General features: G+C 40.6%; 1 long non-coding RNA gene across 1 annotated transcript; it reads right to left on the bottom strand.

Moving 5' to 3' along the window:
- Positions 1–766: 766 nt before the first annotated feature.
- On the bottom strand, positions 767–17,502 carry LOC122231331. Its single transcript, XR_006208521.1, has 3 exons — positions 17,257–17,502; positions 16,918–17,140; positions 767–1,411 (listed from the first exon to the last, which is right to left on the bottom strand). It is a non-coding gene; the product is annotated as an uncharacterized LOC122231331 (long non-coding RNA).
- Positions 17,503–18,805: the final 1,303 nt, after the last annotated feature.

The following is an 18,805-nucleotide window of genomic DNA, read 5'->3' as shown; positions in this document are numbered from 1 at the left end:
GGGTGCTTGGGGACATGGGGAAAAGGTTACCAACTCAGGGGCCAGAGAAGGCATCAATGTTGAGAATGCAATTGATTGGTTCATTAAATGCATAAATGAATGAATGAATGAATGTGATCTGTTTGCTGTTGTATCTACAAATTTAGACTTGATAGGAGGCCCAAACTACTAATAATTAAAATCCTGAAAATAGATGCTCCTCACTTGCCAAGGATGAGAAATATCTGTTTAATGCTGTCCCAGTGTTCCGGTTCTCTACTGATATGTAACAAATCACACCAAAACTTAATAGTTTAAAACAACAACAATCTTTTTATTTTCTCTCGTGATCTCTGTGGGTCAGGAATCTGGGGGAGAGCTTAACTGGATAGTTCCAGCTTCGAGTCTCTCCCGGGTGGTCAGCTGAGCATCTCCCTCTCCTTGGGTGGGCCCAGGGCTTCTCCGTGTGCTTTCTGTGTCCCCTACTTTGGGTTCCTCTCTGCACGGCAGCCTCAGTACTCTAGTGTGAATGTCCTAGCTTTACAGGGGGAAAGCTGCATCACCTTTTTCGGCCTAGCCTTGGAAGCCACACACTTCTACCTCCTTCATTATCTACAAGCAAGTCACAAGCCCACACAGATTCAAAGAGAAATGAGGGGCACCTGGGTGGTTCAGTTGGTTAAGTGTCCAATTTCAGCTTAGGTCATGATCTCACAGTGCATGGGTTTGAGCCCCACATTGGGCTCTGTGCTGACCTAGAAATATTTTTCCAGCCATGTCTGAAAAAAACAATCTGCTACCTTGGGCCTAGCACCTGATATTCAATAAATGTTAAATGAATGAAACAAAATAGGGGCCATGATGATTTATCTTCTTCTATTGAGGAATACTAGACAATTAAAGTATAAAGCAATATATATGTGTATTAGTAATGTGTATGAGTAATATATATGTAATAACAATAATGATAATGGCTATCATTTCTCAAGCTCTTAGTTTGTGCCAGACACTGTGCTAAATTATTTACTTACATGCATTTATATTGGTAGTATGATAATCCCCATTTTTCAAATGAGAAATTGAGGCCCAGAATTGTAACTTAAACCAGATTACCTAACTAAGAAGTGTGTGTGACACATACACATACACAAACATATACCTTAATATGCCCATTTACAGGCAAATATGTGTGGATAACATTTGACTTCTTGTTAATTTAATCCAGGATTTCCATAAACACCTCCCATACTTCAGGCAGTATTATCAGAAAAAGAGAATCAGAATGCAGTAGTATTGAGTATAGAAAGTGGCACACAGAATTTGCAGTTCTCTCTCTCTCTCCATAGAAAATAAGCTCCGTGAGGTAGAGATTTGTTGTCCACTGCCACAGCCCCAGCTCTGAGAACAGCAATGGGTACTTCAGAGGTGCACACTGCCAACAGAAGGGACACAAGTTAGATAAGGAAGAAACAGCAACTCGTATGACAACATAGGTTGTAGCTATGACTGCCAATAAAACAGAAATCACCTTCATAAGAAACACAGAAATAATTTAAGCAAAGGGCTAAGTCGGTTGGGCACATGAGCTGTGATTTCAGCTCAGGTCATGATCTCATGGTTGGTGGGATAGAGGCCCACATTGTGATTTTCTCTCTCCCTCCCTCTTTGCCCCTCCCCCACTCTTACAAGCTCGTGCTCATGCATACTCTCTCTCTCTCTCTCTCTCAAAATAAATGAATAAACTTAAAGAAATAATTTAAACAAAATGATTTGGCCTACATTCTTAGGAAGATGTCTGAATTCCTTCAAATTAATCAAACAATAAGTCCAAATAGTTCTATTTTCAGTATCAATGTATTTTAAATCCGTATTATTTCTGACTTCAATTGTCCAATTAATTTTCCATCTACATACGATGATCTTCCATTTGTAGAAAATTGGAAAGCATTCTCATATATGTTATCTCTGAGCCCAGATAAGCAGAGGTGAGCATAGGCCACTCACAGCTCCTGAACACAAACGGGAGAACAGGGCTGGTCCATGATGAAGGTTCATAGGTCCTCCTGTCACTGAGGACCAGAAATAGACATAGGCTCCGGGGGCTTAGGTGATGACATCAGCACAAGATTTCTCTCTCCATCCCATGAACTGACCTTCCTCTAAGGTGTCTTCATTCTCAGTGGCTCTCTCTGCTCTTCCAAAGTTATATCCAGCAATACTAGCAAGAAGAGAGTTTTCTTTCTAAGAATTATAGCAGAAATTGCAAGACTAAAGCCAGGGGTTAAACAGCACTGCTGCTAACACATAAAACATTGGGAGGAGTTGTTTCCCCCAAGGACAAGCAAAGTGCTGTTAACAGGAAAAGAGGGAATTAATGCTGAATAGACAGAAACAATAATATGCGGTACAACTGACCAGTCCCCCAACCCCCTAAAAATGAATGCTCCTTCTGCTACATCTACATGGTTTTGTAATTCTATTTAGCACGTATTCACTTTTTTTATAGTCAATACCATATATTTCTTTACACAGTGACTTCACCTTTGTATTATTACTGGATAAGACATCAGTTTTCCTGTTTTAAAAAATGATTTTGAGGTGATGTTGTAAATAATCCATGTATCAGTCGTGGCCATGGTTACATAGGTGTTGACATTTGTCAAAATTTATGGGTACATTTTATTGTGTCTAAACTATAACTCAATAAGTTTGCAGTGAAATATTTTAAGAAATGATTGTAAGAAATATTTTAAGAAATATGATGATGGTAGTGATATTAATGATATTTATTTAGCTTTTTTTGCATAGTAGGATCTGTGCTAAGTACTTAATTGCATTACCCACCTTTACTAAAATCCTAGGAGGTAGGTACTGTTCACTATCCTTATCTTACAGATAAGGCAACTAAGAATGAGAGAAGCAAGGTGTCTAAGGTCACGTAATTAGTGGTGGAACTAGGCTAAGAATTCAAATCTATCTGTCTTAAATAACTATCCAGCTGTAAGATATCTGTAAGAGAGACATTTTATATATCTAAAAATTAATAATAATAGCCAAACGAAAAAATTGGAGTAAGATCACTCATGAAGAGGAGGTATCTTATTCTGAAATACTGTGGTTTTCCAGGACCATTTCTGGTATACCCCCAATATATCAATAATTATACAAGCCTCTAGTTTGTTTTGGCTTTAAATCAAAGGCCCTGCTGTTAGTGTAGAAGCAACTGACTGAAACAGACCTGAAATCCTCATTTTCCCTGAAAGAAGAAAGTAATCTATCCTTACAAGTCCAGTTGCTTTCCAGTTCTTCAGAGAAGGTGGTGGCACTTAGTTAACATTCTTTGGCTCAAGAAATTAATTAAATTCATATTACTTGTAGTATTCAAGTCTGTTTTTTATATGTTGTCAACAGTTTTCATGTCTGCTACTTTTTTACTTAATATGCTTTCCTTATTCATTTTATATATCATTTACTATGTTCCAGATACTCTCCTAAACACTTTACAAAAATTAATTCAATTAATCTCTTAAAGACCTATTATCATCTTATCTCCATTTTATATGGAAACTGAAAATAACTATCCTAAAGTCATAGTCACTGAACAGCAGAGCTGAGATTCTAACTTATCGTCTAGCTTCAGACTTAGGCTATGTTACTAGTAGAACCTCAAGGGCCCAGTCAAAGAATTCACTTCCTCAGACTTCTACACAGCTGCTGGTGGCAGGTGCCATTTTTCTGGCCATTGAGATATCATTGGAAATCTGCTGGGAGGAGCTTTGGAAAAGGTTTTGGCTTCTTGATAAGGGGACAGCTGACACACACCTTTTGCCCACCTTCCTTCCCTATTCTTTCTACCTAGAATATAGATGTGATGCATTAATGAGCAGCAGCCATCTTGCAAACCGGGAGGTTTGAATGCCACGTGCCAGGTGCCTTGGTGAGATCCTGAGCCCAAGAATGCCCACCCAACCATTCACCACATAAAGGGTAAAAGAACACAACCTATTTAGGCCCCGTTAATGGAGTTTTCTGCTACTCAAAGCCAGACACAGCCCTATCTGACATAACACAATAATCACAAAACTTATTGTTTCACCTCCTTTTGAATTGTGGTCATCTACATTAATACATGGTCCTTAGGGAGTTCCCAAAAAGGAAAATCATTGCTGTTTTTTTAATGGTTTTTTAATTTATTTTTGAGAGAGAGGGGCGCCTGGGTGGCTCAGTCAGTTGAGTGTCTGACTTCGGCTCAGGTCATGATTTCACAGTTTGTAAGTTCGAGCCCCGCGTCAGGCTCTGTGCTTACAGCTCAGAGCCTGGAGCCTGCTTCAGATTCTGTGTCTCCCTCTCTCTCTGCCCCTCCCCAACTCATGCCCTGTCTGTCTCTGCCTCTCAAAAATAAAGAAACGTAATAAAAAAATTTTTTTTAATATTTATTTTTGAGAGAGACAGAGACAGAGTGGAGTAGGTTCAGAGAGAGAGGGAGACACAGAATCCGAAGCAGGCTCCAGGCTCCCAGCTGTAAGCACAGAGCCCAATGTAGGGCTCGAACTTGTGAACCACAAGATCATGACCTGAGCCGAAGTGGGACGCTCAACCAACTGAGCCACCCAGGCACCCCGAAAATCATTAGTTTTAAGAATGGCTTCTTGGGGTGCCTGGGGGGTGCAGTCGGTTAAGTGTCCAACTCTCGTTTTTGCCTGAGGTCATGATCTCATGGTCAGGAGATCAAGCCCTGCATTGGTCTCCATGCTCAGCATGGAGCCTGCTTGAGATTCTCTGTTTCTCTCCCTTTGCCACTCTCCCCTGCTCACACCCTCAGTCTCCAAAGTTAATTAATTAATTAATTCATTAAAAAATAATCTTTAAAAACAATGGCTTAGTAAACACAGATAGTATCTACATTTAGAGGAACGTGTATGAATGAAGATATTTAAGAAAAATGATAATCCATCAAATAAAATAAGCTTGTTAAAAGACTGAGATGAAACCAGAACGCTGTCAAAGATAATTTCAATTACAGACCCAGGATTATCCAGGTCAGTGAAAATAATTGGTCTATTTCTTATCATTGTAACTACTGAAATAACCAAATAAAATAGCTATGTCTGTAAAATAATCTCACTAAAAGCAGTCCTATCCACCTTGCTCTCTTTCTTGCCTCCAGATCTTCATGTACATGTGTGTATGCTTAAAAGGTACATTAGCATATTAGAAGCCCTGAGATGTCCTGCAGTAAATAATCCAGTGAGATTTTTCTGAACCTGGTATTTCTCATCTGTGACCACAGAATTCTGTTTTCCCCCATTACATCACTTATAGCTCGTGCTCTATGAAACACATTTAGGAAATGAACAGTATCATAGACAACAGGAAAGGGGATACACAGGAGAGAGGGGTCATTTCTAGTCTTTTGGCTGCTATTTCAGTTGTTGCAAAATAGAAAGTTTGTCACTGGGAATTAAAAAGCTTCCTAAAGCAACTGGAAAACGATCACTATCCAACCTCAAGGACTTATTAATGGGTAGGTTTTCTTCTCTGGGGATCCATTTTCCTTTAGATGACTCTGGCTTTGAGGTGATGCTGTGGTTTTTACTGGGTGCTGTGTCTATTGAAGGTGGCATTGATGGGGTGGAGGAGGACAGTATTTCAGCAGAGAAATTATTCTTGCCTTCACTGCCTTCTAAGGAGAAGCCAGTATGAAACATTAGTACTACAATGGGTTGTCTTGCATCTAAATGCAAGGCAAAGGGGATATAATATCTGCTAGATCTACAAGAGTGAATGTTGACAGAGTTCTTTTATTCAATTCCCCACTTCCCTTTCTAGTTCTTTTCTGGAATTTCCCATCACTACATTTGTATTGCCTGACACCCTCTGCAGAAAAATTTGACTTACAAAATGAGTGGCAGTAATAGTCTCAAGCTGAAGAGCTCCACCACTAAAACACCAACATTTTTCCAGTTTAAAAACTAGACATTTTCTAAAGTTTGTTTTGCCTGAAAAGTGACAATGTGAACCACCCCCTGTGTTTCCCAAAGCTGATCTAATGACTTAGGCCAGCCCAGGACAAAGTTTCCTCTGACCATCATGAAATGAGAAAAACAGTGACAATGCAATTTGTTTTCCATAATGCTACATGTATTCCATCGGAAGCAGCACTTTTTATTTTGAGATTGTGTCCTTCCTACCAATTTGGTATTGATATACTCATTTTTGTATTAACATACTCTCTTAAAATAAGATGATTTTAGCTGAAGGTAGTAGCTGTATTGAAAAAAAATCGTTTGGCAAAATTTAAATTTGGAAGTCCTGTGTCCCTCCAAGTTCGTTTGTTGTTTGTTTTAAGTAATCTCTACACCCAATGTGGGGCTTGAACTTACAACCCTGAGATCAAGAGTTGTGTGTCCCACTGACTGAGCCAGGGAGGCACGCTGTTCGTTTTGTTTTTAATTTGACAGTTTAGAAATGGCTCCTTGAGCCCAGAGAGCTCGTGTGTCTCATTCACTGTTGTGTTCCATGAGACCTGTAGAATGCCTAGCAATAGTAAGCCATCAATACAGTATGACAGATGATAAAAGATAAAGTGAGGCACATTAAACTTTTCAAGAGTTTATTGGAGCAAACATCAATCCAATCAGGAAGCGCCAAACAGAAGAGTTGGGAATGCTCCACCAAAGGAGCCAAGGGCAAGGTTTTTATAGAGAAGACTTGGAAGCAAAGCAAAGAAATTATTTGGTTATAGCTTACGTGGTTGCTTTATGTAGGAAAGCCTGGGTGGCTGATTGCGATTGGCTGTTCTTGAGTTTCATTTTCTCCAATTCGGTACATGAAGTTCGGCTTAGATTTTGGTTCTCTTGCTAGGCTATCAAGGCATTAAAACTACCCCAGTTGGCCTCCTTGTTTAGTTACTTTAACAAAGACTAACCCAGGGCTTGGCAGACTTTTTCTACAAAGGGTTTCCAGGCTTTTTGGAACTTACAGGCGCTGTTGCACCTCCTCAACTCTGTGCCATTGTGGCAGGAAACCAGCCACAGATGATACATAAATGAATGAACATGGTGGCTAGTTTCCAAAAAACTTATTTATGGACACTGAAATCTGAATTTCACATAATATTCAGGTATCACAAACTAATTTTGTTTTCCAGCCATTTACAAATATAATACCCAATCTTAGTAAGCCAAACAAAAATAAGTAGCAGGCTAGATTTGGCTCACAAGCCATAGTGTGTGGACCCTTGAACAAATGAAAGAAAGGGAAAGCAATTCAAATCTATTTCTTTGGTCTATTGTTAGTGATGAGTATTATAAGGCCAGCAAGGAAACATTTTGCCACTAAGAAGGACTATATCCGTGAGTATAAAAAATAGTAGATTTGCCTACTAAATTGATGTATTTTTTAAAAAATACTTATTTTTGAGAGAGAGAAAGAGAGAGAGAGACAGAACATGAGCAGGGGAGGAGCAGAGACAGAAGGAGACACAGAATCTGAAGCAGGCTCCAGGCTCTGAGCTGTCAGCACAGAACTCATGTGGGGCTCAAACCCATGAACTGCAAGATCATGACCTGAGCCAAAGTTGGATGCCTAACCAACAGAGCCACCCAGGCACCGCCACCCCTACTAAATTGACTTAAAAGATTCAATTTCCGGGGCACCTGGGTGGCTCAGTTGGTTGAGTGTCTGACTTTGGCTCAGGTCAGGACCTTGTGGCTCATGAGTTTGAGTCCCACATCAGGCTCTGTGCTGTTGATGCAAAGCCTGCTTTGGATCCTCGTCCCCCTCTCTCACTGCCCCTCCCCTGCTTGCCCTCGTTCTCAAAAATAAATAAAATATTTTTTTAAAAGATTTAATTTCCTACTGTTTCCCAAAAAGCACAAATGAGGAAAGCAGGAGTCTGACTGAACACCAACAAATTGTCTTTGAAATGGGCTATTCATGGACTCGCAGAATCATGTAGCTTTAGAGCTAAAAGAGATTACGGAAAACATCCAATTCAATCATAAGACATTATGATTTAAGACATTAAAGGCAAGGAGAATGAACACTAGGGAAGAAAAATACTTCCTCAGGGTTACTTATTTAAAGAATGAAAATAATCTAATAAGAAAAGAACCTTTTTAAGGCTGAATAAAAGATAAAGTTGTATAATGAAAAGAGCATCAGTTTCCATCCATAGGTTGAAATACTGGCTTTGGCACAATGATTGCTAATCTCAGCAAGTTACTTAACTATCTGAGTTTCAAAGTCTTCACCTTTAGAAGATGGGCAATCATTTATCACAGGGAGTTATAGTTAAGAACAAGTGAAATAATATACGTAGTACATTGTGAGGTGTAATAAATGGTCAATATGTTATAACTTGTATTACTATTATATGAACTTTTAAAAACCTCAACACTTACCATGCTTGATAAAAAAGTATTGAAATTATAGTTTTTAAACTGCACTGAGAAATGAAAGCCAAATATTTGATGTTTTCACAATATTTTTATCTGTTAGTTGAAATATTTCCTCGAATTTCTATTTATAGCATTCCTGAAAGACAACGTAGTGCTTGTCTTAAAACTGAAATCACAAACTAACCATGCTTTTACTTGAGAATGGAATTTGATTAACAGTACTGAAACATGTTTGTCACTGGAATACCCCAAAGATCATTTAACTATGGAGAAATCCTAAAATTTGTGAATTTGTATTTCAGTTTCTTAGCTAACAATAATTTGGTGAATATGATGGATGTAGTACTTAAAAGAAATAGTTAAGAATGTTCTTATATCATCTTTCTTTTTAAGTTTATTTATTTACATAATCTCTACACCCAAGGTGGGGCTTGAACTCACAAACCCAAGATCAAGAGTCACGAACCCAAGATCAAGAGTCTCTCATTCCGCCAACTGAGCCAGCCAGGCACCCCTCATATCTTCTTTTATAAAGTAATGCCAAAAGGGTGCCTGACTGGCTGAATCGGTAGAGTATGAGACTCTTGATCTCAGAGTGCTGAGTTCAAGCCCCATGTTGGGTGTGGAGCCTACCTATAAAGTAATGCCAAAAGCAAAATCTCAAGCATCAGACAGATATGGGTTTGAACCACAGCTTTGCACTTGCTGGCTGTGTGACCATGGACGCCTAATCTCTCTAAGTCTCAGGCATTTTACGTGTGTAAAGTAGGGATGATAATGGTACCTACTTCATGGGGCTGTTTGTGAAGATTCAATGGTAGAGTTAGAACAGTGTCTGCCCTATAGTAAGTGTTCAAAAAATGTTACTAAATTAAAATGGTAATTGGCCACATTGCTGGAAGATAACTTTGGTCAATTCCATTTTCATAATCTTTTGTCTCCTCTGGTGGATGTGAGACAAAATTGTGAAATAAGTGATTTTTCAGTTATAGTATGAATTGTAAAGGTAAGTGTGCACATGAAGACAGAACTGGATATAGGTTTCCTCCATTATTCCAGTAAGCCTGGAGGAAACCAAGAGCCTCAGAAGTTTCTAGCAACTAGGAACACAGGTTCAATTCAGGACTCTAAAAAGGAAAAAGGTTTTGCTGGTTATTTTGGAGATATCAGGATCTAAATGTTCAAGAAGCTTTCCTGCCCTCCCAGTGGAAAACAGTTCTCCTTTTAGTCTCCATTGTTATTCTGTATCCCAGACCCTTGATAGTTTTCTTCAGTGCACACAAAATAGTTTCAAGTTTTTTGTTTATTGACCACCCTACACATCATCATCATCTCCCCCTCCTCCCTACCTCCTCCCCACTCCACTAGAATATAAACTCCCTTGGCAAGGACAGACCTGGGACCATGTGGTTCATGGCTCTATCCTTTGTGCCTAGAACAATGCCTGCGCATGATTGTAAATTCCTAGTAACTATCTGATGAATGCATGCATGCATGCATGAATAAATGAATGAGTGAATGAATGAATGAATAACTTTATGAATGGGCAGCCAGGCTTTCCTTAGAAGTGTAGAAAGGAAGGGGAACTGATCTTGCGGCTGCCACAAGAGGAAAAGAAAACTACCAAAATTGTGACCACACAGACCCAGTACTGAAGTCTTGGACCACAGGGACTCAGAATTTCTAGGGGAGGGAACAAAGGGAGAGTGAAAGCAGGATGACTCCAGGCCAAAGGAGTCACACACACACACACACACACACACACGCGCGCGCATGCACACGCACACACACACACACACACACACACACACACACAGATACACTGTCCAGAGACTGGGGTACGTTAGAATTTGGTAAATAGTATGTTACTTCAGGCACAATAATCTTTCTTCACTTGGCCTGTGGGTCACCTCCCACTCACTGCTCTTGGATCTCCTTTCTCACTAGTCCCTCTTCCTCAGTTTCCTTTGCTGATTCCTCCTCATTTTCCCATCCTCTGAACTCTGGAATGCCCCAGGTTAGTAGGAAAATCTCTATTCCCACACACCTCCTAGGATTACTCCAACCCGCCTCAGGGCCACAGATACCATCAGGATGCTAACAACCACTAATTACCTACCCTACTTTTGACCTCTCCTCTGAACTCCAGACAGGTATACACAGCTTGACTACCCAGCACTCTCTTTGTATATCTAAGCATCTCAAACTTAGAAAGGCAAATGGACTGAACTCTTGATTTTCTCCCCAAATCTGCTCCTCCCAATGGCTCCTCCCCACTCCTCCCACAGTTGTTCCAGCCAAAACCCTTACAAGCATCCTTTTCTTCCCTCTCTTCCAGCCACTTCCAATTACCAGCAAGCTCTTTTGGCTGAGCCTTCAATATAAATCTATAATCTGACTGCTTTTCCACCTCTTCTGCTACATCCTTTGTCCAAGCTATCATATCTTCCCTAGATTATTGCAGTATCCTCCTAACTGGTCTCCTGACTTCTACCATGCTGCCTATTGTTAAGCCTTCCCCAAGGAGCCAGAGTGATCCTAATAGAACATCAAATTATATCACATCCTTCTCCTGATCAAAAGCCTCTAATGGTTTTCCCTCTTACAAAAGAAAAGCAAAAACATGATCTGACCCAGGGATACATCTTTTCTCATCTCATTTTCTACTGTTCTCCCTCAACTCACCTTGTTCTGACTAGCTGACAATCCATATGGATCTCAAACTAATTTTTAAAATATTAGTCTGAAAACTCAGTATGGGCTTAGAAGATCTGACTGTAAGTAAATAAACTGTTTTAGCTGGATAAATGCCTGGTATTTCTTTTTTCTTGTTATCTTATTTCCAGTGTAATTAACAAACAGTGTTATATTAGTTTCAGGAGTTCAATATAGTGATTCAACAATTCTATACATCACCCAAGTGCATTCCTTAATCCCCATCACCTATTTCACCCATCTCCCCACACACCTCCCCTCTGGAAACCATCAGTTTGTTCTCTATTGCTAAGAGTCTGTTTTTTGGTTTGTCTCTTTTTTCTTTGTTCATTTTGTTTCTCTTTTTTCTTTGTTCATTTTGTTTCTCTTTTTTCTTTGTTCGTTTTGTTTCTTAAATTCCACATAAGAATAAAATCCTAGGGTATTTTTTCTCTGACTTATTTCACTTAGCATTATTCTCTCTAGATCCACCCATGTTGTTGGAAATGGCAAGATTTCATTCTTTTTTATGGCTGATATATGTGTATGTATATATGTGTGCATGTATCTATCTATGCATGTGAGGTATGTATATATGTGATATATATATGAGATATGAATCTTATATGTGATAATATATATGTGATATATATATGAGTGTGTATGTGTGTGTATATATATATATATATATATATATGATTTGATATATCTCACATCTTCTTTATCCAATCTTTATCCATTCATTTATCAATGGACACTTGGGCTACTTTCATAATTTGGGCATACTTGGGCATACTTTCATAATTATAAATAATGCTGCATTAAACATAGTGCATCTATCTTTTTGAATTACTGTTTTGATATCATTTTGGTAAATCCCCAGTAGTGGAATTACTGGATCACATGGTATTTCTATTTTTAATTTTTTGAGAAACCTCCATACTGTTTCCACGGTGGCTGCAGCAGTTTGCATTCCCACCAGTAGTGCATGAGGGTTCCTTTCTCTCCACATCCTGGCCAACACCTGTTGTTTCTTACTAGTCACTTTGCTGATCCTATGGTATGAGACCAGCATATACTTTACGGTCTTTAGCATTTGCTTTTAGTCCCTAGAGTTAATCCTTTAGGCCAAAAATGCAAATTAGATTATCTCCAAGTTTCAGCTGGTAACACTCTAACTTAGTCTTGGACAACAATCCCCTCTAGTTTTAGTATTTTAGGGGGTATCTTTTCATACCATGAAAACGACCAAAGCTAAAACATCTGCTCCACTTAAGAGAAACATAGACCTTCAACAGACACTTTTTTTTTTAAATTTCTTTTTAACGTTTATTTATTTTTGAGACAGAGAGAGACAGAGCATGAATGGGGGAGGGGCAGAGAGAGAGGGAGACACAAAATCGGAAGCAGGCTCCAGGCTCTGAGCCATCAGCCCAGAGCCCGACGACACAGGGCTCGAACTCACGGACTGCGAGATCGTGACCTGAGCTGAAGTCGGAGGCTTAACCGACTGAGCCACCCAGGCGCCCCAAAACTTACTTTTTTTAATGTTTATTTATTTTTGGGAGACAGACAGAGTGCAAGCAAGGGAGGGGTAGACAGAGAGGGAGACACAGAATCTGAAGCAGGCTCCAGGCTCTGAGCTGTCAGCACAGAGCCCAACACGGGGCTCGAACCACGAAGTGGGGGATAATGACCTGGGCTGAAGTTGGACACTTAATTGACTGAGCCACTCAGGTGCCCCAGACACTCATTTTTTTAAGTTTATTTTTATTTAAGAGAGATATAGAGCAAGTGGGGGAAGGGCAGAGAGAGAGGGAGACAGAATCCCACGCAGGCTCCCCGCTGTCAGCGCAGAGCCTGAATGGGACTTGAACTCATGAACATGAGATCATGACGTGAGCCGAAATCAAGAGTCAGACACTGAACTAAGTGAGCCACCAAGGCACTCCAAGGGACACTTTTTAAATCTGACTAGGTTTCAGGTGCTGGTGGAGCACTGGGGAATCATGGATGAACAAGACATGCCCACGTCTTCAAGGAACTCACAAAGAAGTCCACAAGACAGCAAGAGGACCTGATCTTTACAGTGTAAAGACAGTGCAGGAAACCACAGACATTCAAGGCAAGTTACTCTTAAGGTGAGGCTGGATAGGAAGGGAGAGAGCAGGACAGAGAGAATTTTACTTAGCACTTCAAGGACCATGTCTTTGTTCAAAAAGCACCAGAGAGCCACTGAAGCAGGAGAGTGTGGATACTATAAAGACTTGCTTGGAGGGGCGCCTGGGTGGCTCAGTCGGTTGAGCATCCATCTTCAGCTCAGGTCATGATCTCATGGTTCGTGAGTTCGAGGCTTGTGTCAGGCTCTGTGCTGACAGCTCAGAGCCTGGAGCCTGCTGCAGTTTCTGTGTCTCCCTCTCTCTCTGTCCCTCCCTCGCTCGCACTCTGTCTCTCTCCTTCTCTCTCTCAAAATAAATAAACATTAAAAAAAATTTTTTTTTTAAATAAATAAATAGACTTGCTTGGAGGCAGGGAGACTGTAGCAGCATCTAGACAACCTAGACCCAAAATAAAAAAACCTTTCTTTTTTTTCCTAGACCTTTGTCACCTTGCAATCCAAGGGTTATTTGGGCAATAGGTGCATTTCTGCTTACCAAACCTCATTACCAAATATGTGCTATTCTGTGCTTTTGCTTTAAATCAGTTTGAATACTTCCACTTTCTCACATGATGATTATTTTGTATTCTTGGTGTTAACTGCCTAATGCTGATTCAAACCAGAGGATGTAACTTTGTCATTGTGAAGCAGCTGAATATCCAGGGCTTGACGGCATCATTTACTTAGTACTATATTCATCTACTAATGACAGAGGTGGTGGTTTCTGGTCAGTGCTGTGTGAGTATGATGATTTCTAGCTGTAGACATCTAATTTTGTTTTTTGTTTTGTTTTCTTCTGTGCCTACCCAGCATCCATACCCCATTCTTATGATAATAGTACCTGAGTTTTTCTTGGGAAACCACTTCTTCCCCATTTCCAGTCCAGGTGATGTGGGTAGAGATGACTACACTGGGCTTAAAGGGAAGGCATGGGACCCAGGCTCGATCAAAAAAGCACCGCGATGCCCTGGCCTCAGTGACTGGCTCATGCACAGGCACATGATCCAATCAGAGGCAATAAGATAGAATTCTTGGACTTGCTAGAGCAACTAGGCCAAAGGTGTTATGTTGAACTTGAAGCTGGATGGATAGATATATGTGGATACATATCAGGAGCTAATGTGAACCATGATATCATGGGGAGAGCCTGTCTGAGAATGGAAAAAAGAGCTAAGATATATGTATGGAGAGGGAGAGAGAGAGAGAGAGACTGACCAAACACCAAAGACACTGTGATCCTGGATCTGGCCATACCCGTAGCTAGCTAGCATTATGCTAAACTTCTCAGTTATATGAGACAGTCAATTCCCTTTTTAAGTTTTAGTCACATTTTGTTAGCTTTCCCCCTACTTGTGCCCACAAAGTCCAGATGAGAGACATAAATGCATCATTATTTTTTTTGTTCATCCACGAACAGAGAATCAACTAATCTAAAGTCAAAGACACTCCCTTAGCCCAGCTAGCATATGGATGCAGCCCACATTGTGCTCAGCATTTGTAGGCCAGCCCCTTATTGCCTTCAGTGTCAGCCTTATTCTCTGTTTCTACTTGATGCCTTCTGTTCCAGCTCTCTGTTCCTCACCTGAACTCACTAAAGCCACAAAGCTCCACATCCTAAGGTCCACTAGGCCGTGGCCCTCACTGCTTCCCATGGACACTTCCTGTTTATCATGTTCCCTTCTAGTGGGCTCTTTCTACCCTAGAAATCTGTTTTAATAAGTAGAAGCAGGGCTGGAGGACTGGATGGAAGCCACTTCTGCCCCAAAGCTTGGGGCTCAATTGCTAGGCTCTGGCCACCAGCCCAATGCCACCAATACACTATTCACGCTCAAGCCTTCTTGTCCTGAATGCCGCACCTGCTCCTGCTTTTTCCTTCCTCCCCCACTGAGGACAAGTTTAGCCTGATATTATCCCCACCTCTGTCATCTCTATTATTGCTGTGCCACCCAGAACAGGACTTTTGCCATTTCCTGTCAGGGATCTCAGGAATGTCTATGAAATTATACTTTATTGGTCTAGAGGAATCCAGCTTTCAAACACTATTTTATAATGAACATGATGACACTCTCCCTCCTCAAATAAGGTTGTTTAAGGATGTTTCCCCCTTTCCTGCCTCTAAACAGGCAAGGTAAGTCATTCACATCTGCCAAGAGAGGAAAATAGCTATCTTCCAAATTATACGAGAGAAGAATTTTTCCTTCAGCTTTTGCCTGAAACCCAGGGAAATTACAAAGGGATCAACACTTCCCAGTGCAGATGACCTCCTTCCTCTGTTTTCACTACTCATCAATGAGTAGAAACTGAGCAGTCTTTTATGTTCCTGTCAAGCCCCAGAGAGTTGAGTTGTAACCATTTAACTCAAACACAACATATCTTTAAAGAGCACCTACTGCCTTCCAGGCACTGTGCTAAGTAAAGGCCATCCAGAGGAGAATCATACAAGATCCCTGCTTCATTTAGATTCGAGTGAGGGTAGAAAAGAGGCAGTAAATAAACATGAACAAATAGATGAACACAGTTTCAGGCAGTGAGAAGTGCTATCAAGAAAAGGTAAAGGGATAATTTTAGAAAGAGTTATGAGAGAAGGTTCTGCAGAGGTAATATTTGAGTTAAAACCCAACTAAAGAGAAAGTACAAGCCATGTGAGGTCCACAGAAAAGACTATTCTGGACAGAGGGTCAGCACAGACAACGGCCCAGAGCTTAGAGCAAGCTTGATGTGTTAGAGCAGGGGGTCAGTAAAATATGGCCCTGGCCTGCCTTCTTTTTTTGTACAGCCACAATTATAAAAATGGTTTTTATATTTTTATTTTTGTAAAACCAGTGAACTGTGTGCTACTTTTTTAAAGTTTATTTATTTATTTTGAGAAAGAGCAAGAGTACACACAAGAAGGGGAAGGGCAGAGAGAAAGGGAGAGATAATCCCAAGCAGGCCCCACGCTGTCAGCACGGAGCCCAACATGGGGCTCAAAGGGGGGCTTGAACCCACAAACCATGGAGATCATGACCTGAGTGGAAACCAAGAGTCAGATGTTTATCTGACTGAACCACCCAGGCGCCCAGGCTTTTATATTTTTAAATGGTTGGGGGGAAGAAAGAAAACAAAGCAAAAGAAGAATAATATTTCATGACACATGAAAATTATGTGAAATACAGATTTCAGTGACCATAAATAAAATTTTTATTGGAAAACAGCCATGCTTACTCATTTATATATTTTTCCATGGCTGGTTTCATGCCTCATTGGCAGAGTTGAGAGACTGTGTGGCCTATAAAATCTAAAATATTTACTATCTGGCTTTTTGTGGAAAAAGTTTACAGACCCCTGTGTAAGAGAAACAGGAAGAAATCTCTTCCCAGAGTTGAAAGAACCTTGAATTTCTTTAATTATTTAGGATCCTTTTGTCTGTAAATAACAGAAAACCTGTCTCCAATTGAATTAAGTAATGTGGAGAATTAAAGGTAGTCATAAACTCTTTGAAACTTTCCCATCAAGAGGTAGAATCTATGCTACCTCCTCTTGAATCTGGACAGCCATTATGCCTTCTTTGACCCAGAGCATATGGCCCGAGTGATTCTGTGCCAGTTCAGGTTTGGGCCTGAAGAGACTGGCAGCTTCCACTTCCTGTCTCTTAGAACTTTCTCTCTCCAAGAGCCCTAAGCCCCATATAAGAAGTCTGACTACCTTGAGATGGCCATGCTGGAGAAGCCACATAGATGTGTTCTGCTTGAAGCTCTCAGCTGAGTGTAGACTTCCAGCCATCGCTGCCAAGATGCCAAATATGTGAGGGAAGACATTTTGGACTCTTCAGACCAGCTTATTAGCCAGCTGAATACCACTCAGTGAGCTTAGCTGATGCTACGTGGAACAGAAGGATCACCTAGCTGAACGCTGCTTGGCTTCCGACCTACAAAATTGTGAAATAAAATAAAATAGTTGCTGTTTTAAGACACTCCATTTTGGGATAATTATTTCATAGCAATAGACAGCCAGAACAAACAACAGAAAATTTTATCATCTTACATAATAAGAAGTTCAGGGATAGATCAAGGTCTATCCACAGTATATTCTCATACTGCTCTTCTGCAATTCCTTTGGCTCTGCCCTCTGCTTCTGGGTAAGTTTCATCAGCAGGCTGGTAGCCAGATGTCTAGGAGTCTCAGTCAAACCTGACAGTGTCGAGAGCCAGAAGAAACAATGTTCTTAGGAGAGAGAATATGTAGGCTGATCAATTTCTACCCCGGAACTGGGGACGGAGTTGCCTCCTCCAAGTCACTGGGGAAGGAAAGAACACTTGATCAAAACTAGTGAAAGGAATTTGGTTGATACACTTAGGGTGGCCTGTCTTCTTCAGCTGTGCTGAGACAAACAGATAAAGGTAACCAATCCCTTTCCTGTGTGTGCCAGCTCAAGCCTGTTTCCCAACCCTTTCCCGTGTTCCAGATCTTAGCACTTGGCTAATCTGATCCTTCCCCTCCAGCACCGAGCTGTCAGGAGGGCCCTAGCAGGGCCCAGCCCTGTGCCTTGTGAAGCTCAGTTGTAAGTGCTTTCTAGGACAATAGCCTAAACTTCCTCATCCCCTTGGCCCAGGCTTGTCATAAACAGGGAAACGTTCTCCTTATCCTCACATTCGCTAATCCCAAACCATGAAGGTAGCTAGCACTGATTGGACCTCAAAAAAATTTTATCACCAAACCTGACTCCTTTCCCTAAAATCACCTTATCCCATTTTTAGTTCTACGATGTCCTTTTTCTATATCCTATGGATCCTATGGAAACTCGATGTAGTGGGCTTCCAAGTTGGTTGTAAATAGAATCAGATGAGAAGCTTATTAAAAATACAGATGCCCCAGCCTCATGCCAAACCCAGCTCCTCTATTTTTAACAAGTTCCACAGGTAATTCTGATGCACTGCCAGGTCTCTGAACCATTGCTTTAGCAAGCTGGTAAAAATGAGCAGAGAATTCCTATTTGGCTGGTAAGAATCAAAAAGTTTATTTCTGCCATTAAATGTGACCCCTTAGGCAAACTACAGAAGTTCCCCCTTATCCTTCGTGGATGCACTCCAAGACCCCCGGTGGATGCCTAAAACCACGTATAACATTGAAATCTATATATACTATGTTATTTTCCTATACATACATAGCTATGATAAAGTTTAATTTATAAATTAAGCACAGTAAGAGACTAACAACAATAACTAAAAATAAAATACCGCAGTTATAACAATAGGCTGTAATAAAAGTTATGTGACTGTGGCCTCTCACTCTCTCTTATTGTGTTGTATTCACCCTTCTGATGATGGTGATATGAGATGATAAAATGTGTGCTGAGGAGAAGTTGAAATGAATGATCACAGGCGTGGCAACATAGCATTCGGCTACTATTGACCTTCTGACATTAAATCAGAAGGAGATTCATCTGCTCCTGGACTGCGATTGACTGTTGGTACCTGAAACTGCATCTAAAGGGGGGACTACTGTACTTTAATTCAGTGCCTCAGTTTCCCCGTAAGTAATTTGCCCAATACATCTCTACCTTGGAGGCTCTCTGTAGCGTAAAACTCTTGTTA

Source organism: Panthera tigris, chromosome A1, assembly GCF_018350195.1.
Source record: "Panthera tigris isolate Pti1 chromosome A1, P.tigris_Pti1_mat1.1, whole genome shotgun sequence".
Taxonomy (NCBI): domain Eukaryota; kingdom Metazoa; phylum Chordata; class Mammalia; order Carnivora; family Felidae; genus Panthera; species Panthera tigris.
Note: the sequence above shows the minus strand (reverse complement) of the source record. Positions and strands in the feature narration are given on the sequence as shown.